The following is an 18,932-nucleotide window of genomic DNA, read 5'->3' as shown; positions in this document are numbered from 1 at the left end:
ATCGAGAGTAACTTACGACAACAAGTCAAAACTGATTGAAAAATAAATATTCTGGTACCATAGAAATGTCCAATTGCCCTCGCCTTTGACCCTGAAACCATTAGTGATACCTGTAATATGTCACCTTCTATTTGATACTAATGAGAAATTAAACAAAATTGATACCTACAATACAAAAACTAATTTTTAAGGTTTCAATATTGCCAAAGAATGGAGCTGTAATGGAATCCGTAACTGCTAATTAAAATTTTTCCCATATTTGAAAATAAAATTATAAAATAAAGACAAGAAAAAAAGTTTCATCAAACTTGATCGAAATCAAATACACCAAAATTAGTAAAAACAATAGGTTCATCCTTTTCGGTCCTTTTCAGAATTGTGTAATTTTAGACTGTTTAAATCATTGACAGTCTAGATCGAAACGTATAAATAATTTAAGAGTATATCACACAAACAATACAACGTCTAGTTACATTTGGCTTTGAACTAGCTTTCAGTAACTGCGAGTAACCTTAGATCGGTACCTAGTGTATTAAGTCTTTTCATTTTTTGTGTTTGTGCATTGTATCGATTTGACGATTTTTACACTTGTCCTGTAACACCTCTGTTCCGAGTAAGGGGCGGTTTAGAGCTCGCATATATGTTTACCCTACCACATTCTGTTAGTGTCTGTCCAAAGTCAGGGGTCCATAATACAGTGGTGGTTGTCGCTTGTTGTCTTTCATATTTGTTTTTCATTTATTGTTTTGTACATAAATCAAGTCGTTCCATTAATTTTGTCGAACTATTTAACATTAATTTATAGCGGGTATCTTTATAGAATGGGTTTCGCTGATTGTTGAAGGCTGTCCAGTGAATTATAACTGCTTAAATGAACGTTATTTGTTTTCTAGAGGATAGTTGTCAGCATGGCATCATACCACATCTACTTATTATTAACTGTATGAAAAACCAGACTTCTGAATATATATATCAGTGTAAATGCACATTTAACAAAAATTAATACCATCATACGACTTTATACAATGTTCAAACATCCACAGTATTTTCAAACTTGATTTTGTAAGTTAAGACAATAAATTCAACGGAAACACGCCAACGAATTATCTTTAAACCACAAAGAGACAACGATAACAACCGACGACCCTTCTTAAAGTGACTGGTTTAAAATTTTATATTGGACTGATTCGAATCCAAATTTTGACCTAAAACAGAACGTTCGATACCTCCTTTTTATTTGCACTAAGTAGTTTATGGGTGTTAAAATCTAATAAATCGATTTAGAAGATACAAATCATTGTAATAGATTATACAAAAACTGAGGAAATCGTATGAATTTCCAACAGGAGCGAGATCGCGTAAGAGTCTCCATCTATGCATCCACACTCAGCCAAAATGTTTTTTAAATCAAGAAAGGACACAATATGATCAGACGCTTAAGATAAGTGTTGCCTGGTGGAGTTTTAACGTTAATTTTGATAATAACAGTAACAATTTTGAAAATAGAAAGAGGTATTTTTATTGTTTGAATTTCATTTGGATAATTCCTGAACTTTAACATTAACGGTATAGACTTCGGGATTAATTTGGTACTAACTTTGTTTCGGTTTGATATTTCTGCTCTCCGAGGGAGGGAAGCTTTATGTAAGAAGATTTTATTAAATTTGCTGCTATACGGTTACATTTTTTAGTGCATATAAAATGCGGGTTATGCATCAAAGAAACATTTTAAAGAACGACTACATGCTTGCAAAGGAACAATATTGCTAGTTTAACGGATTATATCTAAATATCCCCCGATGGAAACTATCCACAAAATAGACATTTAAAATGTTTTAGAGTAAACGAGTATGTTGTTTATAAATAATAATAATAAGAGTAAACATCTACAATGGTATCAACATGTTCAACTTGCTGAATAAATTGGATTTATAGAAAAATAATATTTAATTAAATGAATAAAAAGTCAAGTAACTGCATTGACAAACCATCAAGTGTTCACTTACCTTATTATAGTTTTGTGCACAAAGTCCATCCTGACTTCTATATTTCATTTATATAATGTATTTTACAAAAAATATGATTAATAGAATAATAAAATAATGGGATTTGTGAGTTATGAGGAATTTATCATTACCGTCATATAACATGTAGTAAAGTTCAATAGGCAAAGTTTGTTTACCTTTATTTATTCTGTTTAAATCTAGACATAATTAGTAAGGATCATTTATGAAATGATTTTGTTATATGTCTTGTACGCAAACAAACAGAATACTAATCTTTTGCATACTTTCAGCCCTGAAATGGTTGTGCTCATGTGAATCTTTTGAAGGCAGTGATATTGAAAGGGAGTTTATAATTTGATAAATAACAATGGAACAGTATTGTAATTACACAAATGTGCTGCTCTTCTGTGTTTCTAAAGTTATGGTGTATTTATTTTTGAGATAATTTCTCTTATCGGTGCCACTTCATTCTCTCAATTTTAGGCTAGGTTGTGTACTAAAATTTTATTAAGACACACACCACCTATTTTTAGCCCCCATACCTATCCACGTTAACTTTTTCTCTTTCAAACATTTTTGGGAGGCGGGATCAATATACCGTTATTTACACATCAGACTATACTGGTTACCGGATTTTTGGATACACCATACCAGGTACTTCATATCTGAGAAACAGGCAATATATGCCCACAAGTTTAGAATTCATTCATACATTTTTTATATTGACACCTATACGTAGTAACTGTTTTGTTTTAGATATGTACTACTTTCCAGTATGTTCTTTTTGACCGGGCCCGATTTGATATTGTTACATTTTTCAAAGTCTATTCGAATTATTTTGCGAAGAATTGCGCTCAAACCGGTGCTAGGGGCCGTCTTAAACGTGCAGTGAGGTGAGAGTTTTATTTTTTGGTTTCGTGTTGAAGGTCTCACTGTGACTTTGAGATAAAGAACCACATTAAAAGCGCTGTTCCTTTGCTTTTTGTTTGTGTTTTGCTGTGCATGTACTGATTTTTTGTCATTCATGGATACCCCATATCCTTTGTTTTTCTATTGTCACCCCGCAAATTGATAATCTATTTGAAAAATGTGTGGAACTTTTGAGTAAAGTATTTCTTTATATAAATATAACTAAATCACCATTTGTACTCAGGAATCATCAGTAGGCAGATGGTTAGAAAAACGCTTTTCAAAAACACCTGACGTATTAGTGCAGTAAGCAGTTTCAATGTTAAGCATTCTTTTATTTGGATGTCCGGCAAATAAACATCGCTTGCGCATTAAACTGTTTCAATTCTTTAAAATGGACGGGTATTTTTTTGCAAATATCTATTATTCTCAGCACTTGTTTGCTATAATATGTCCCTTCTTCTCTCTTGAGCATCTGGGTGCTCGAGAAATGTTCTGACAAAGTATTATAAAATAATAAAATGTAAAGGATACTGCTGAAACCTTTTGATCCCCACTTTATGACTGGAGAACTTGTACCAACATTAGGGGCAGAACGGTTTTATAAATATCCCTGGTCATCGAACCCTCAATTGTAAAATTTATTTTCGCTATAATTGCCTTGTTACATTTCTTTTAAAAGTTAATTTGCATGTAAGTAGATAAAAAAAGAAGTTATGTAAACGATTTTTAGAAACTGAGAACAAAATTAATGTCACAATCGGCGAAACCCGTATCTAGATGATTAAAAGAATATTTGAGGATGGTTCAGCAACATAGTTTCCTATAGCTAGCAGCACAGAAAAGAGACACCTATCAACATTCATTTTTGATGATTCATGTTTTTTATTTATGTATTATTCTGTAAAGCTCGTCAAGATACCAGGCTTACAATTTGGTACGCCGAACGCGCGTTTCGTCTTCATAACAGCATAAGAATCTTCAGATTGGTATGTATTAATCTTCAGATTGATATCTATTAATCTTCAGATTGATATGTATTAATCTTCAAAGAATTTTATTTTTGATAATTTACGCACACTCAAAATTTGATAAATCAATGATTACATACAATACAGTTTTCGGTCAACAAAATGTATCACAGTCATGTAACATTCTTCAGATTTTCAGGAGATATTATTCTTTATGATATAATTATTTTATTTTATGAACTTTACATGTTTGCTTGAGGGCTTCACGTTCTTGCGAAAAAAGTCTTATTTTACAATCTTGTCACGATTATTTAGATATGAGCTACACCCTTACCTTTCCCTTGACCTCATGTTTGTTAACTACATGTATGATTTAAGTTAATGAAAAATTACATCTAACATTTGTTTCTGGTATTTTGTGCTGCAGAATATTCATTTTCATCCTGTCTTGTGAAAAGTTATTCATTTTCAGTTCTAACCCGGCCAAGTTATTTATCATCCTCTTGCCGCCTTCCAGAGAATAAAATTGCAATATCGTAAGTTTCAAAACAGAGAAGGTGTGTTTGAAAACGAAAGAAGCACGTGTTGCTTTAACTGTTAATGCAATTGCAAGTCTAACATGAATTTATCATTTCATTTGACACAATATCAAAGTCTTATTCGTGAAAAGGTACTACAAAAAAGAGATATCGGGCGAATATACCCTGCTTCCCCATTACCCCTCAATCCATTCCTGTTTATTTAGACCAAACCTATCTAATTAAATTAGATCTCTTACTTCGTTCTACTCATATGACGCAGGCTACGATAGACCGATATTCAAATTAGATTAAGACCAAACAAAAAGACTTAAAAATAAAAAAGGTTGATTTTTTTCTTTTATCTGTGACTATTTTTATTTGATTACCACACAATTATAGTCTGCCGTAATAGTAGTTTGGATGTTTAACATCCTACAAAAGAACTACATATTCTAAGTCCGCGATCTGTTTGCAGAATTTGTTTTTACTGAATTATATTTTAGGCACTGACCGATTTTTGTTTAGGAGGTATGGTTTTTCTCTCGTGACAAACTTTTTTTCCCCTGACTTAAGGATGTTCGCTCCACTTGTTTTTGAACTTTTGCTAGATATTCGGAATCCTCTGGTTTTATCCATGTAGTGCCATTAAAAATATTGCCCACTAACCCCTACTTTTCTTTCCATAATTTGATTACATACATTTTAAAATGTCATCTTTGAAATTCTTATAAAATCCTTGTTCTTTTTTCATTGTTTTTGAAAGAAAAAAGATGCCATATATAAATGTACGAAAAATCTAGAGAGAATTATTTCCCGCCAAATTTTCAATGGCTTATATCTCGAAAACAAGCACACGGACCCTTCATTTTTTTCTGCTTTTTTAGTTTCTTTATTCATATACTATCAATTTATAACAGTCTTTTAAAAAGCTTCTTATTTTGAGTAGCGAACAAAAAAAACAAGCTATTTCTCAATAACATACAGTAACTAGAAAATTATTAAGAAATACAATGATTATTTCATTTCCCCCTAATTTTAAATGCAAACAAAGTATTTTGTTCACTTTCCTTCTAAACAAGGAATTATTTAGATTATATATTCAAGAAATTTTAAATTAAACAATACAATTGTATATAAGAAAAAACTCCCCCACAAAAGATGAATGGTCGGTGTTTTATTGAACTTTTGAAATTTCGCCCTTACAACAAATAAAACAGTTGTTAGTAGTTTAAAGACATATGAATATATTTAGGATGATAAGGTTAAAGTAACCATTTTTCCTTTCAATTTTATGATATTGTTTGCTATGTATTTTATTTCGCATATTTGTAAGCTGGTAACGCGTTGATATGTACACCATATCACCCTTGTTATTATCTATATAGGTATTCATATCATCTTTACATTACAAGACGTGGTACAGAAAACAAGTTGTTATAAATTTTGCAATTCGCCGTACAACGCCCTGCAATTCGCCGTACTGAAAACAATAACTGTTTTGGTCCATATTCTTTAGAAAACATCCTTTTGATAGCGAATTTCAGTGATTATGAAGTCACACTATCATAATCTAAAAGTTTGACAGGAAAAAAATGAGAAACAGTTGAATATCTGGCAGGCGGGACGTCGGTAGCGATCGACCTCGAAATTTTCTGGTACCAAGTGCACAGTTTTGAAGTATAACACAAAACCTTGTCTTTGTTCGCCTCTTGTTGGCATAAAAAAAAATTAAGCCACTATCTATCAGAAAATCGTTTCGTAAGCGGTAACCTCATCAAAAAGGTAGAAAGGGTTTAGATTAAAGTATTTCTTACCTTGTTTATTTTTTTCTCCTTTCTCTCCGCTTCGTTGGTACCCAATTTCCGTTGGCGATGATACACAATGATACATGTTGTACATGAATATATTATTTCAGCATGTTCTAGTGTTTTTGTTTTGTGGGTTTTGTATTGTATAAAAAATCCAAATGTGTGGTATTTCTACGCACCGGAAATAAAGTTGGATTTTCATCTATTTTTCAATTAGTTTCATAATAGAAAAAAAAAGTTAAATACAATTAATATCTTTTAAACATTTTAATGATTTTTTAAAAGAAAATCTTAAAATAAAAGAAAGTACAAATACAAGGTAAAAAATAATTCTACAATTATAACTTATAAAATTATTATTGTGACTTTACTTTCTGTGACTTTTCCTCCTACATTCATCAATAAGAAGTTAGGATAGAAGGTCACAAGAACAAATTAAAGGACAAATTAGTAGTAACAAATTAGTTTTCAGATAATTTTTTGGCAAAGATCTAAAAAAAAAAGAACTTCTTAAACTTTTACATATTGAATATATTTGTAGTAAAACATCAATAATTATACATTTTTGCTAGGAAAACAAAATATCCAAAGGACTTATTGACTTGCTTTATGGCACCAAGAAATATATATCCTTTGTAGGGTTCAAATTTTATGTAATCTCTATTCAAAAATGCTAATATAAAAAATAAGGAGATGTGGTATAACTTCCAATGAAACAACTATCTACCAGAGTTCAAATGACATAGATAAATCAATTATAGGTCACCGTACAGCCTTCAACAACGAGAAAAACCCATATCGTATAGTAAGCTATTATAAAAGGCCCCGACATGAAATATGTGAAACATTTCAAGCGAGAAAAGTAACAACCTTAAGGATATACAATACAATTTACGAAAAACAAATATGGCTGACACGAACCAACGACAAACAAACTTATTAATTTTGAATTTCTGTCCTGACAATTTTATTACTTTAAAATTTTATGAATTACAATAAATTCTTCTATGTGGAAGTATTTGGTTTATATTAGAACGTACAATTTGTTGTAATTTTACTGTAGACAATGATAGAAGAAAACTAAGAGTTTCATTGTATATCACCAGAAAGTTGAAAAAGGAGAAATATACAGTCACTGCTGTTTCTCATATTGCGAGATAAGATGAAATTGTTTTTGTTTGAAACATTTTTATTTTTATAATTTATCCATAGCAGAGCCCTCTACATTCTCTGCTATGGATAAATTGATTCCCTGTAAGAATAAATTTTAATAAGTTTAGCCCAATCATATCTTTATGGTCCTGTCCCTAACCTGGAACTTTGTCAGTGGTAATCAGTGTTATCATTTGCCATGTTTTAATGTTTCTATTCTTATTTCGTGAATTTAGTGATGATGGTAGTTGTGTCAATGTCTCTATTTAAGCTATTAGTGTTTTTTTAAAATGACTACATAAGCAATTTTGTGTTGTTGGATTGCGGTCTCATTGATTTATACCTTTATCTCCTGTTATTCATATTTATTTCCAAATAATGCTGGTGACATACATTTTGTCAGAGGTTTTGATAGGAATTTTTATATAGGCCAAGGCAAATCATGTATTTGAAATCCTTCCATGACACAATAATGCCTTTAATACATATAGTTTTTTAATCATGAAGTCAGCATTTAAAAGGATATTTATTTTAATATAACAATTGAATAAAATTCACGGTAAACGAAAGAATCAAAGTGTACATAAATATCGCAAAACAACACGCACACGTACGCCCACAACTTAATTTAAAAACGTACTAATCATTGCTTCATATTTTACTGGATAATCAGAGTTCTATGGAAGTTGCATGTTGAGTGCAACTTTCGATACGAAACCATATTGATATCTTGTAGAAAACCTACTTACTGCAATAATATAACATACATCCTGTATTTTCAACAAATTTCAATTTTTCTAGGAGAAAAACTTTCAAAAGAAAAAAATGTTCCGATCGTAAAATATATGTTCCCATGGGAAGAACAATTGTTCCCATAGGAAGAAAAAATGCTCCCATAGGAAGAATAAATGTTCCCATGGGAGGACAAATTGTTCCCATAGGAAAAGGTAAATTCCCATGGGAACTTTTTGTATTCTTGTTTTTCCATGGGAACTTTAAATTCCCAAGGGAAACGTCTTTCTCAGATAGGAACTTTAAATTTCCTATGTGAACTTCTAATATTCCCATGGGAATTTTTAAATTTCCCATGGGAAATGTACTTTTAATCAGCTGTAGTGACAACAGTGACATCGTGGGACATAAGGGAAATTTTTTTTTAATTATCTATCACTTGGCAAAAAAAAAAATTTTTATATTGTAAAACAACAAAATCAGATTTGCCAATTCTGGTGTGGCAAATTTGTCCCACACAGTGTTAATTACTAACCTGCAGTTAGATTACAGGTCTTGCAATGCGAGGTTATTTGTGTAAATTGTTTCATGAAAAAGGTATAGTAATACGGAAATATTTCAAAGTTTGCAAAATTTGTGTTTGTTTTCAGGATCGGATTTGTGAAGCTGTATACTGACACCTTTACGAAAAGGATCTGTCTTTGAGGTTTTAAGGTGTAGAATAGCATAAGAATCGAGAATCTCAACATCCGTTACACTTAGATTTACAAAAAAATTAAAATGTTTTGAAACTGTAAATTTACCACATCTAAGAAATCCAAAAAAGGCTACTGTACAAGCCGTTTCTAACATACAATCAGTAAAGGTAGAGAAAACACCTGTTCTAAGAGAATTGCAAATTCTCCCAAGTACCTGAAAAGTAATAGGAAGACGTGATTTTGGATTATGCTCTCCTTGTATACGTTTGACGGCGCGCATTACCATATTGAGTCTATGGAGTGTTGATTCATTTGTATAATCAAACGGATGGTCACAGTTACTTTGGATAAAATAAAACCGAATTCCACATAAATACAATTTAATAGTTGTATGTAAAAGTCTCAAGTTTTTGTAACAATGTGCGACAAAATAAATCAAAATATCCTCAGAAATCGGAGGCATGGGTTTACCTAACCAGACAACCCCGTTGCTAGCAAGAAATGCAGTATAAGCCCGATATCCAACTTTATAAGTCTGAAATGTTCTAGTTGATAACACATGTCGCCATAAATCCGACACTGTAGACTTTAATGCCACATTACTCGTGAGACTGGCGGGCACTTGTGAGGTACTTTGTCTGCTAAAGGTGCAAGGATCTTGAAACGCTCTAGCTGTAAACGAGAAAGAGAGTCACTGATATTATTCTGAACTCCAGGAACTTGTTAGGCGCGAAAACAAAAACTATTTTTACAGGCATACAAAGTAAGAGTTCTCATAAGTTTCATTATCAACAATCATCTGGAACGACCTTTATTAACAATATGTACGGTGGCTTCATTGTCACATCGAAATAAGATTATTTTAGTAGTCCATGAATGACCCAATAAGATGGCTGCAACGACTATAGGATAGAGTTCTAGAAAAGCCATGAAATATTTCTTTTCACATGGAGAATATAAATCATCCCGCCAAGGAGAGCAAAACCATTTCCCCTTAAAATAACCACCACAACCAATGGTAGAAGCCGCATCTGTATATAATTCTATATCCCTAACACTAGTATAGTCAGAATCATAAAACATGTAAATGCCATTCCAGTTTACCAAAAACGAGTACCAAAAACGAAAATCGGTACGACATTCATCCGTCAAATAGATTTTGTCTTTGAGATCCTTGACAGTTGTTGATAAAGATATTAGGTATGAAACAAATGAACGACCCGGAATTTTAACCCGCATGGCAAAGTTTATAAATGCCCTAACAATTGTAGAAGCTCACGTTTAGTACAAGATTGTCTGTTTAAAAACTTCTTGATAAATTCACTGATGCGACTTGTTTTATCTTAAGGCAAGCGGGTCTCCATCTTTTCCGTATCAAGTGTAATACCCAAATATTCAATAACTGTACAAGGACCAACAACCTTGTGTTTAGCCAGTGGAATATTAAGTCTTTTAAAAAGAGTAGTCATTAATGCCATAGTTCTCTCTGCGCAAGAATCGGATTTATCTATAGTCAAGAAATCGTCTAAAAGGTGAAATGTATATTCAATTTTGTAGATATTAGTAGCAATCCAACAAATTGCTCTGGATAAGTTATCGAATAATTGGCGAGCTCCTACAACCAAATGCTAGTCTTTTAAAGAAATAGTATTCCTTACACCATTTAATGCAAAATAAATGCCACTGGTCCTTTCTAATACCTAATTGTTTGAAAGCGGACTCTATATCGAATTTTGAGCACAATGAAAAACGACCTAATGTTCGTATACCTTTGATCGCATCGACTATTCTGACAAACGTCATTGAACAATCTTCTTTACTGATCAAGTCATTAATACTACAATTATCATCATCGTCAAGTGGGGCTGATAAATCCAATATAAGCCGCTTTTTCCCGGAGTACTTCCCCACAGCAAGTCCCAAAGGGCTGACTCGATAATAGTTAAACGGTGGAATTTTATACGGACCTGACAAGAAACCTTTTTCACATTCTTTGTCAATAAGCTAGCGCTCCCGCATGGATAAAGGTTGAGAGCGAGCTGAAAAGTTATTCTTACATTCAAGTGTCGGTATATCAGTACATTTAAGCATAGTGTCAAACCCCTCGTTTATCCCACTACAAAGATAATTTACAAAATTTATATCCGGATGTGTTTGCAATAAATCACGTAACAAGTTAACATTGATCGGTGAATTTTCGATAACGGGAATTGTTACTAGTCATTTTTTAATTTCGTTGATTGTTGTCGACCCTCTAGAAAATTTGTTCTTTTGAGTATCTTTGTAGGCAGTTAAAGGCGGAATTAAAAGCGAAACAAGAACTGCAAATATGAGTCAAAGAACAACCCGGTCTGGCACAACCCCTTGTGGTGTTATAGTTATTGCTGATCTCTTTCCCATCGTGCAAAACTCGTGTTCTGCCCCTCCTATCAACGCGATCGGAAGATGGTCTATTCTTCGGATAAGTCTTGATACGTTCCACTGATTGAGAAGAAAGATCGATAGCGTAACAAAGTCTACAAACTTCTGGCCTTGCATGCGGGGCTAAAAGCGTAAGAATGTCATTGTCTTTTACTCCCCAGTCAAATTTAACTTTGAAATCGCGAAGTGCAGTTGCAGCTTTGGCGGCAAAAAGCTTATGATATTCATAAAATTTCTCACCGTAACTAGAGTCAATCTGTAAAATGTTAGCTAGGTAACAATCTAATTCTTCGCTGCGTTGAGGAAAAACTCTACACATGACGCGCTTGTATTTGCCAAAAGCGCATACGAACTCTTTAATAGTGAGCGATCTATGAAGCCGGATATCCTTTTTCCTGGCAAATTAATTTCTAGACCACTGCTAGTAAGTAAAGTACTAGCTGCCTGAACGGATTCGTAATCTTTCATAAGTAATCCGGCTAAATTAACGTCCCTACCTTCAATTGTTTGCTTTTTAATCGCTGGTGAAATGATATCCAAAAAGGGAACAGACGATGATGGCACTCCGTTGATAGTAGCTGTAGATGTGTTAAGGGTGGGATTTATCGCGCAATCGCTTTCACTAGTACCATTTGTATAATGTAAACACATGATCATCTGCTGTGTGCACTTGATGAAACCTATTTCGTCTTGTATCTTGTATATTCCCAGAAAACTCCGCTGATAAAGGAGTATTAGAATTATTCCTGTTGGTGTTAGAATTCATAGAATCCCTTGGTCATTTTACAACTTCTGTTAAATTTCCTATCAGATGTGGAAGTTCATTAGACGAATGACTGGTCAGAGTTTGTAAAGTTGGCGAGCCTTCCTGGTCTTCATTTGACAATTGTTCAGGTTCGGAAACCGATTTGAGAACAAATGGCACAACATATTACAGTGAATGTCAAGCTGTTAATCCGTTAGTATATTATAACTTCAGATTTTTAAAAACATATGATCGATCACGAATGAAGGAGATTTTTTTTTTCATTTTTCTCTTCTTTTAGTTCTCGCTTTTTTTTTTTCTCCAGAAAATTAATAAGACCTACGAAGAGCGTGCAATTTTTTAGTTTTCGTTCATTATTTTGTACATAAATCAGGCCGTTAGTTTTCTCGTTTGAACTGTTTTACATTTGTCATTTCGGGGCCTTTAATAGCTGACTATGCGGTATGGGTTTTGCTCATTGTTGAAGGCCGTACGGTGACCTATAGTTGTTAATTTCGATATGTCATTTGGTCTCTTGTGGAGAGATGTCTCATTGGCAATCATATCAAATCTTATTTTTATAAGTATGTTTGCGCTAATTTCCCAAAATTGATTGTTTGTGTGTTATTTCTTTTATTTTTTGCATGACACCCAGAAGGTATAGAACCACCAAATCGGGCCCGGTCACAAAGAACATACAAGAAAATAGTACATATTTTAATAAAAATAGTTCTTACGCATAGCTGTTACTTTGTCAAAAAGTAAAAACAAATGGGTAATTTTGGTATCAAATGAAAGCTCCACGTCTTGGGATCACTGTAGAACCATTGATGAAAGTTTGTCATGAGTAATAAAAATAAATATATGAAATTATGATAGGGGCATATTTGCCCTGTTGCTCAAATCAGAAGTAACTGTTTTATACTACCCAATTTTCGGGAACCAGTGCGCTCTAATATGCAATTAAAGATATATTGAATTTTTCAGCACAGTCAAGTCGTCCGGTTAAGTTTTAGTTTTGCTATGAAATGACTGCCACTTTATTTAAACTTGAGACAAAATAATTATAAATGCTTAAAATTGAATAATTTAACATAGAAAGCAATGGGGCTATGTGTATCAGTGGTTTCAATACCAGAAAACACGTTTGAAGCAAGTGCGTGTCTACGTTTCTGTGAAATTCTTTCATTCTTCACTAAGAAAATAACAAAAAAGCAAGTGTTTAAGAAGACTAGACACATATGCAATATCTTTACCATGTTTATGATGTGATTTTCTGACACAATGACTTTAATAACCATGACATATTTGCCACTGGACGTTAAGCAGAAAACAATCAAATTGATCTGCTATCTTTAAATCAAAGCAACACTGGCTGTGCTATCAGACTAGTATGATAAAAAAAAATTCAGTCATCAGTACACACGGAAAATTAAGTGCTGCGTGAATTGAAGTGAGAAGTAAGTTATACGTCAATGAGACATCAACCTAACTACAGCAATAACTATAAGACATCTAGAAGGAGACGTTTAGTCTTCAACAATAGACAGGTGTCCTCATAATATGTCTTATAAGTGCTATCAGATTTGTATATAATTTTTTTTTTCAGCCAGCAGTGAACACGGATAATGAAGTGTGAAATAGAGGGAGAATCAGGTGTGGGTTATACGTCAATGAAACAGCAGCCCAACGACAGAAATAAACATCTGGATGCAGACATATAGTCTTCGACAAATAGACCGGTGACTACACAATATGTCTCGCTCTTAATTGTCTCAATTCAATGAAATGTATATATATAAATTCAACAGAATCAATGAAAGATCTGCTATTAACACTCAATTCTCTAAATAAAGGGGCGTAATGGACTTTAGTGGAAATTTGTTGTGGACTTTAGCGGTGTTTTGGACTCTAGATGAATTGTGGACTTTAACGGTGCCACAGTGCATGTCCCAAATTAGGAGCATTTAGTTCAGTGATTGTCGTTGGTTCATGTCTGTCATATTTGTTCTCCATTAATTGTTTTGTTATAGACTAGGCCTGTAATTTTCTCAATTAAACTGTTTCACATGTTTTATGTCGTGGCCTTTTATAGCAGACAATACGGTATAGGTTTTTTTGTATTGTTGATGGCCGTACGGTTGCCTATAATTGCTTACATCCACTGAATTTGAACTTTGGTGGATAGTTGTCTCATTGGCAATCATACCACATCTCCTTATTTTTATGTCAAATGCACATTTATGTTCTGAATGTAATGTACAGTTCATGAAATTTGCTCTAAAAATGGCAATGAAGGTTATTGAATATTTGTTTTATGTTTTTTTTGTTCCAATAAACAAGGAATTTAAACTTAGCAAACACATGCAACTAAACGTACAGAAAAACAAACAGAACATATGCTTGACAGATTGAACACAATTTTGGAGGAGACAAACATTGACTGTAATGTTTTGATACAGATTTTGCATGTTAATCGCAGAGAGAGAGACCCAAAAATATAATGGCCATTGTTCATGAACGGACTGAAAAGGATATTGCCTGGCTACGAAACAGATTTTTCCTCACGTCTTACACAAGAAATCAATTTGAGGTGGCGTACCTACTTTTTGGCACCTTATAATAAACTTTTTGTTTCTTCGACATTCGGTAAAATCAGATTCAATATGCGAAGGAAACTGTTTTTTAAAGTGGATGCTGTTGCATAAAAAAAAAGAGAAGCAGAGCATGAAAACGGTTGATTGGTAAATGTGCAATTATAGTAATCCAAACTTACAATCATGGTAGTTTGTGAAAATAAATGATTTGTACTATAGTATTGTGCTTAACATTTTAATATTTATGTTTATTAAGATGTTTAAATATAATTTTATAGGATAAGTTACATAGTCTCATCATTCCAGTTATTATGTATAATCCCTGACATTTTCTAGTGATTATGCATAATTCCTGAAAATTTTGGTGATTATATATACTCACTTATCCCTAAAAAATGTCAGGGATTATATCCCTAATTATACACATTTACTGTAAAATAAACACTTTTGTTAAAGACCTGTTTTGACCTCTGGATGTCTTTAAGTTTTTTGTTTGGTTGGTTTGATTTCTCATTGATGTTTACACCACAGTTCCTTTTGTATCAAATCAAATCGTATGCGTGTTATTTCTTTATTATAAATGTTTCTTTTTATTCAAACTATTACATGTAACTTGTATTTCTTTCAGTTTTACTTCTCTTTCAGTTTTACGAATCTTGAACTCTTTTATTTTCCTGCTCCTTGTCTTTTCTAAAATGATATCAAACATGTTTTTTTTTATTAAAACCCTAATTTTCTTCCAATAAAGAAAATCTGAAATAAACTAATAAAAGTATGTAATTATGCTAAAATAATTTTTTAAAAACCACCATTTTCGCAAATCCAATAAACTATAAAAAGTAATCAATTTGTCCCAAATCAAAAATAAAAAACCAATAAATTAATGATATCTATTGGGAACAGTAATGATCCTCTTACCAAACAGTGGTGAAAATGTTACTAACAGTAATTCAGCAATACGCACAGCTATATATTATGCAATAAGATGATTTCTCCTTATAGAGCTTTCTTACAATTTGACAAAAGGTACATACGCTTGACGAATCATACGAAAGACCCGTTTGAGGGATCGTTTATTTTGACTTTTCATTTCTTTTTATGTAATATTAATCAAGGATTTATATGGCGTTTCGCCTCAATGTTTGGACATTAAGGACCATTCACTGCATGCAACGACATATGTCTACCTTAAATTTTTATGCGACATAGTTATTTTGTGACGTACGATGTAAAACAAAAAATCCAGGGTGAAGGAGGCAACTCAACAAAATTTGCTCTAAACATAGACTCGTCAAAAACAAAAATACTCCTTAAAAAATGTTCTCAACATTGGTCTATTATATGCACAATTAAGCCAGTTTAACCACAACTCCCAAGTTTTTTTCAGTATAACTTGCTGTTTAATTGTTTTTGTTTTGTTTTGGACCATTTTAGGTTTTTTTATCCAGTGTGGACTATATAACGTTCATATTCTCTTTGCATTGATGTAGATGATCAGCTATATGTTGGTTGGTTATATCTCAGCTGCGTGTGAGGGTGTGTGTGTTTGTGTGTTAATTGTTCCCTTGGAATTGACACTGTATTTCACATTTTCGCTCATGTTCTTTAAAATGCTAAATGCACCACTGATTGGTCCACAAATAAAAAATGATTTTAAACCATTTATTCATGGGATCGCAAGTGTTGCAATATTTTCTGTTAATGCTTTAACCTTTATATAAATAGGAAAAAATCATCACAAAATTTTATTTTTTTTTCCTTCTCGCAGATTTTTTTTATAAATTTTTCCATTCATTGTAGTTTCTTTGTCTTGTACATGTAAATGTCGATGATGCACGTTGACAATTTGTTGATGGCGTACTCATTAATAAATAAAAAATAATTGTGAATATTGTCTTAAATTTAAAGTATCAAACTGCCAGAATTTCATTAAAATGTTAATAGTTTAAACATGTGAAAAAATGCATGCTTGAACAATTCCTGCTCAAATGTGTGTAATCGTGGTTAACCTAAGCAACTTATCGGACGTAAGTGTATAGTTTATACTATTTTTCTTTATTTCCAGATATTAAATGCATATCTTACTTGCGATATGCTTAACTTTTTAAAGATACATTTCATTCAGGAAAGAATGCCATTTTATCCGATAAAACTCAGACACTCAATGTTATTGTGGGAATGTTAAACATACTTCCTTTAAGTTCGTTCGTATCTTTCGTCAAAATGTGAGAAAGCTCTTATAATGCCGGTCACCTGATGATGTAAATCAAATATTTGAGAGTGGATTATAAAGAGGTCTTTTTTAAACTTATTTCATGCAATTGTTAAAAAGGGTGGTGAAGATAACATTGAAGGAGTCATTGATTTAGTATTAAAAAAAAAGTTCAAACATATATTGGTGTCCTTCGGCTGTTTTCTGCTCTTTGGTCGGGTTGTTGTCTCTTTGACACATTCCTTGCTTCCATTCTCAATTTTAAATATAGTAGACATACAAATAATGTTAATAAAATACTTACCATGCAATTATTGCATTTACAATGTGAATTATTGCAAGATCCGATGGCGGCACAACTATTTAGCATACCTAAACAACAACCTTTACATCCGTTATCATCGAGGTTTCCATTAGAACAGAATGTGCTTGTACATGTCGAATGGGGTTCTTGTATAGCTAACAAATAAAATGTATTAATTGCAATTAAAAATATCAACGGCTTACACCATTTAAGACTCAGAAAATGTGGTTAACTAAATGAAAAAAATGCTGCTATCTGCAAAGTACAAATAGAGAGAGAAATATCAAATGCAACAATCAGACAGGTCAATGGATAACATAAAATTAGTGCAATATAGTGCACATACTGACGTGAGGCTGAATCATTGTACGTGCACAGAAACTTACCCATTTGTTTTCAGTCCACGCCATGTATTAAGTATAACACACAATATAAATCTTCACTTAATGACCATGCGCAAAACTCGTGTCGTATTAGCTATTAAAGGTCTCAGGATAACAAAATCTGAACCAATTCAAAAGTCAAGAGAAAACTGTCTGATTTCAGTTAACAACATTAAACGATAAACAAATATAACAGACAGTAACCAGCGACAACCACCGGACCACATGCCTCTTGCTTTATACACGCACATACAGAATGTGGCGGGGTTCAATATTTTCATAAAGATCTAGAACTAAACGTAATAAAAAAAAACAGGAGTGAATGTATCAGAAATACGGATGAATCAATCTTATAACTGCCTGATTTAAGCTAACAACATTTAACGACAAACAAATATAATTTCTGATTTCTGGATAAAAACAAATAAAAACAAATATAACAGACAGTTACCAACAACCACCGGACTACATGCCTCTTGCTTTATACAAGCACATACAGAATGTGACGGGGTTCAATATTTTCATAAAGATCTAGAACTAAACGTTATAAAAACAAGAGTAAATGTATCAGAAAAACGGATAAATCAATCTGATAATTGACGATGGTTTTCAATGCATGTAATTGTTTAGCCAACGCTGTTTAATTGGGCTTCATTTGGGACATTCCAATAAATGTGTATATCGTTTATTTTAATGTTAAACTGTCGAATTTTTTAAATCATCGAAAACAAAACTAACTCACAGTGTTCCTTATTTATTCTTTTATCATTTAACTATCCATTTAGTGTTTAATGTCTAAAGCTGTTATAAACAATAACCACATTATGTATTAATCAAATTAGGATCCACTTTTTCTCGAAAGTAAGCACGGAGTAACATTGTAAATTCTTTTTTTTTTTTTGTGATTTTGCAGTAATAAAAAAAAAAATCTGTTTCTACATAAAAAGAAGGAAATCTAGATACAAATGTATTTTTTGTCATGAAAATTCATACTTTATGAAGAACCATACCGATGTCCACAACAAGTACATCGAAGATGATATTATCAAAATTGCTTGGCATTTTTTACCGATTACATATTTGCTGAGTTTCATGTATTGATATCTAAGCACACAGTCGATATTCCATTGAGTATGAATTGTGCACAACTGCTGACTGATTCATTCTTGTACTCATATAAAACAATATTCATACAGAAAATTTTTTAAAGACAAAAAGAAAAAAAACATCATGCAAAATTCTTTTGTTTCACTTTCAAATATATTTGGGATGTCCTATTTCTCAATTATCCATATTTCAGTAGATGCTTGCATCTCATATATTCCAGTGGATATTAGAACTACAAGTTCTACTTTAAATTTTGATGTTTTCCTCGATATTGACACAGATGGCGACTTCACACTAGAAATAATGACACATGTGTTGATTCCAACCTTCAATTGTCAACTTCCAAGCAGTAATATACTTTTATCT

General features: G+C 32.4%; 2 protein-coding genes across 2 annotated transcripts in view; both read right to left on the bottom strand.

Moving 5' to 3' along the window:
- Positions 1–2,035, bottom strand: part of LOC127723979 (keratin-associated protein 5-4-like) — a 273,781-nt gene extending 271,746 nt beyond the window's left edge. Inside the window, exon 1 of the mRNA XM_052230687.1 lies at positions 2,007–2,035. The gene's annotated coding sequence lies outside the window, so the exon portion shown is untranslated. The remainder of the gene's footprint in view (positions 1–2,006) is intronic.
- Positions 1–18,932, bottom strand: part of LOC127723975 (actin, muscle-like) — a 264,308-nt gene that overhangs the window by 185,854 nt on the left and 59,522 nt on the right. The window lies entirely within an intron of this gene.

The sequence above is a fragment of the Mytilus californianus genome, unplaced genomic scaffold, assembly GCF_021869535.1.
Source record: "Mytilus californianus isolate M0D057914Y unplaced genomic scaffold, xbMytCali1.0.p SCAF_14, whole genome shotgun sequence".
Classification (NCBI taxonomy): Eukaryota; Metazoa; Mollusca; class Bivalvia; order Mytilida; family Mytilidae; genus Mytilus; species Mytilus californianus.
This window is presented reverse-complemented; position numbering and strand designations above follow the sequence as displayed.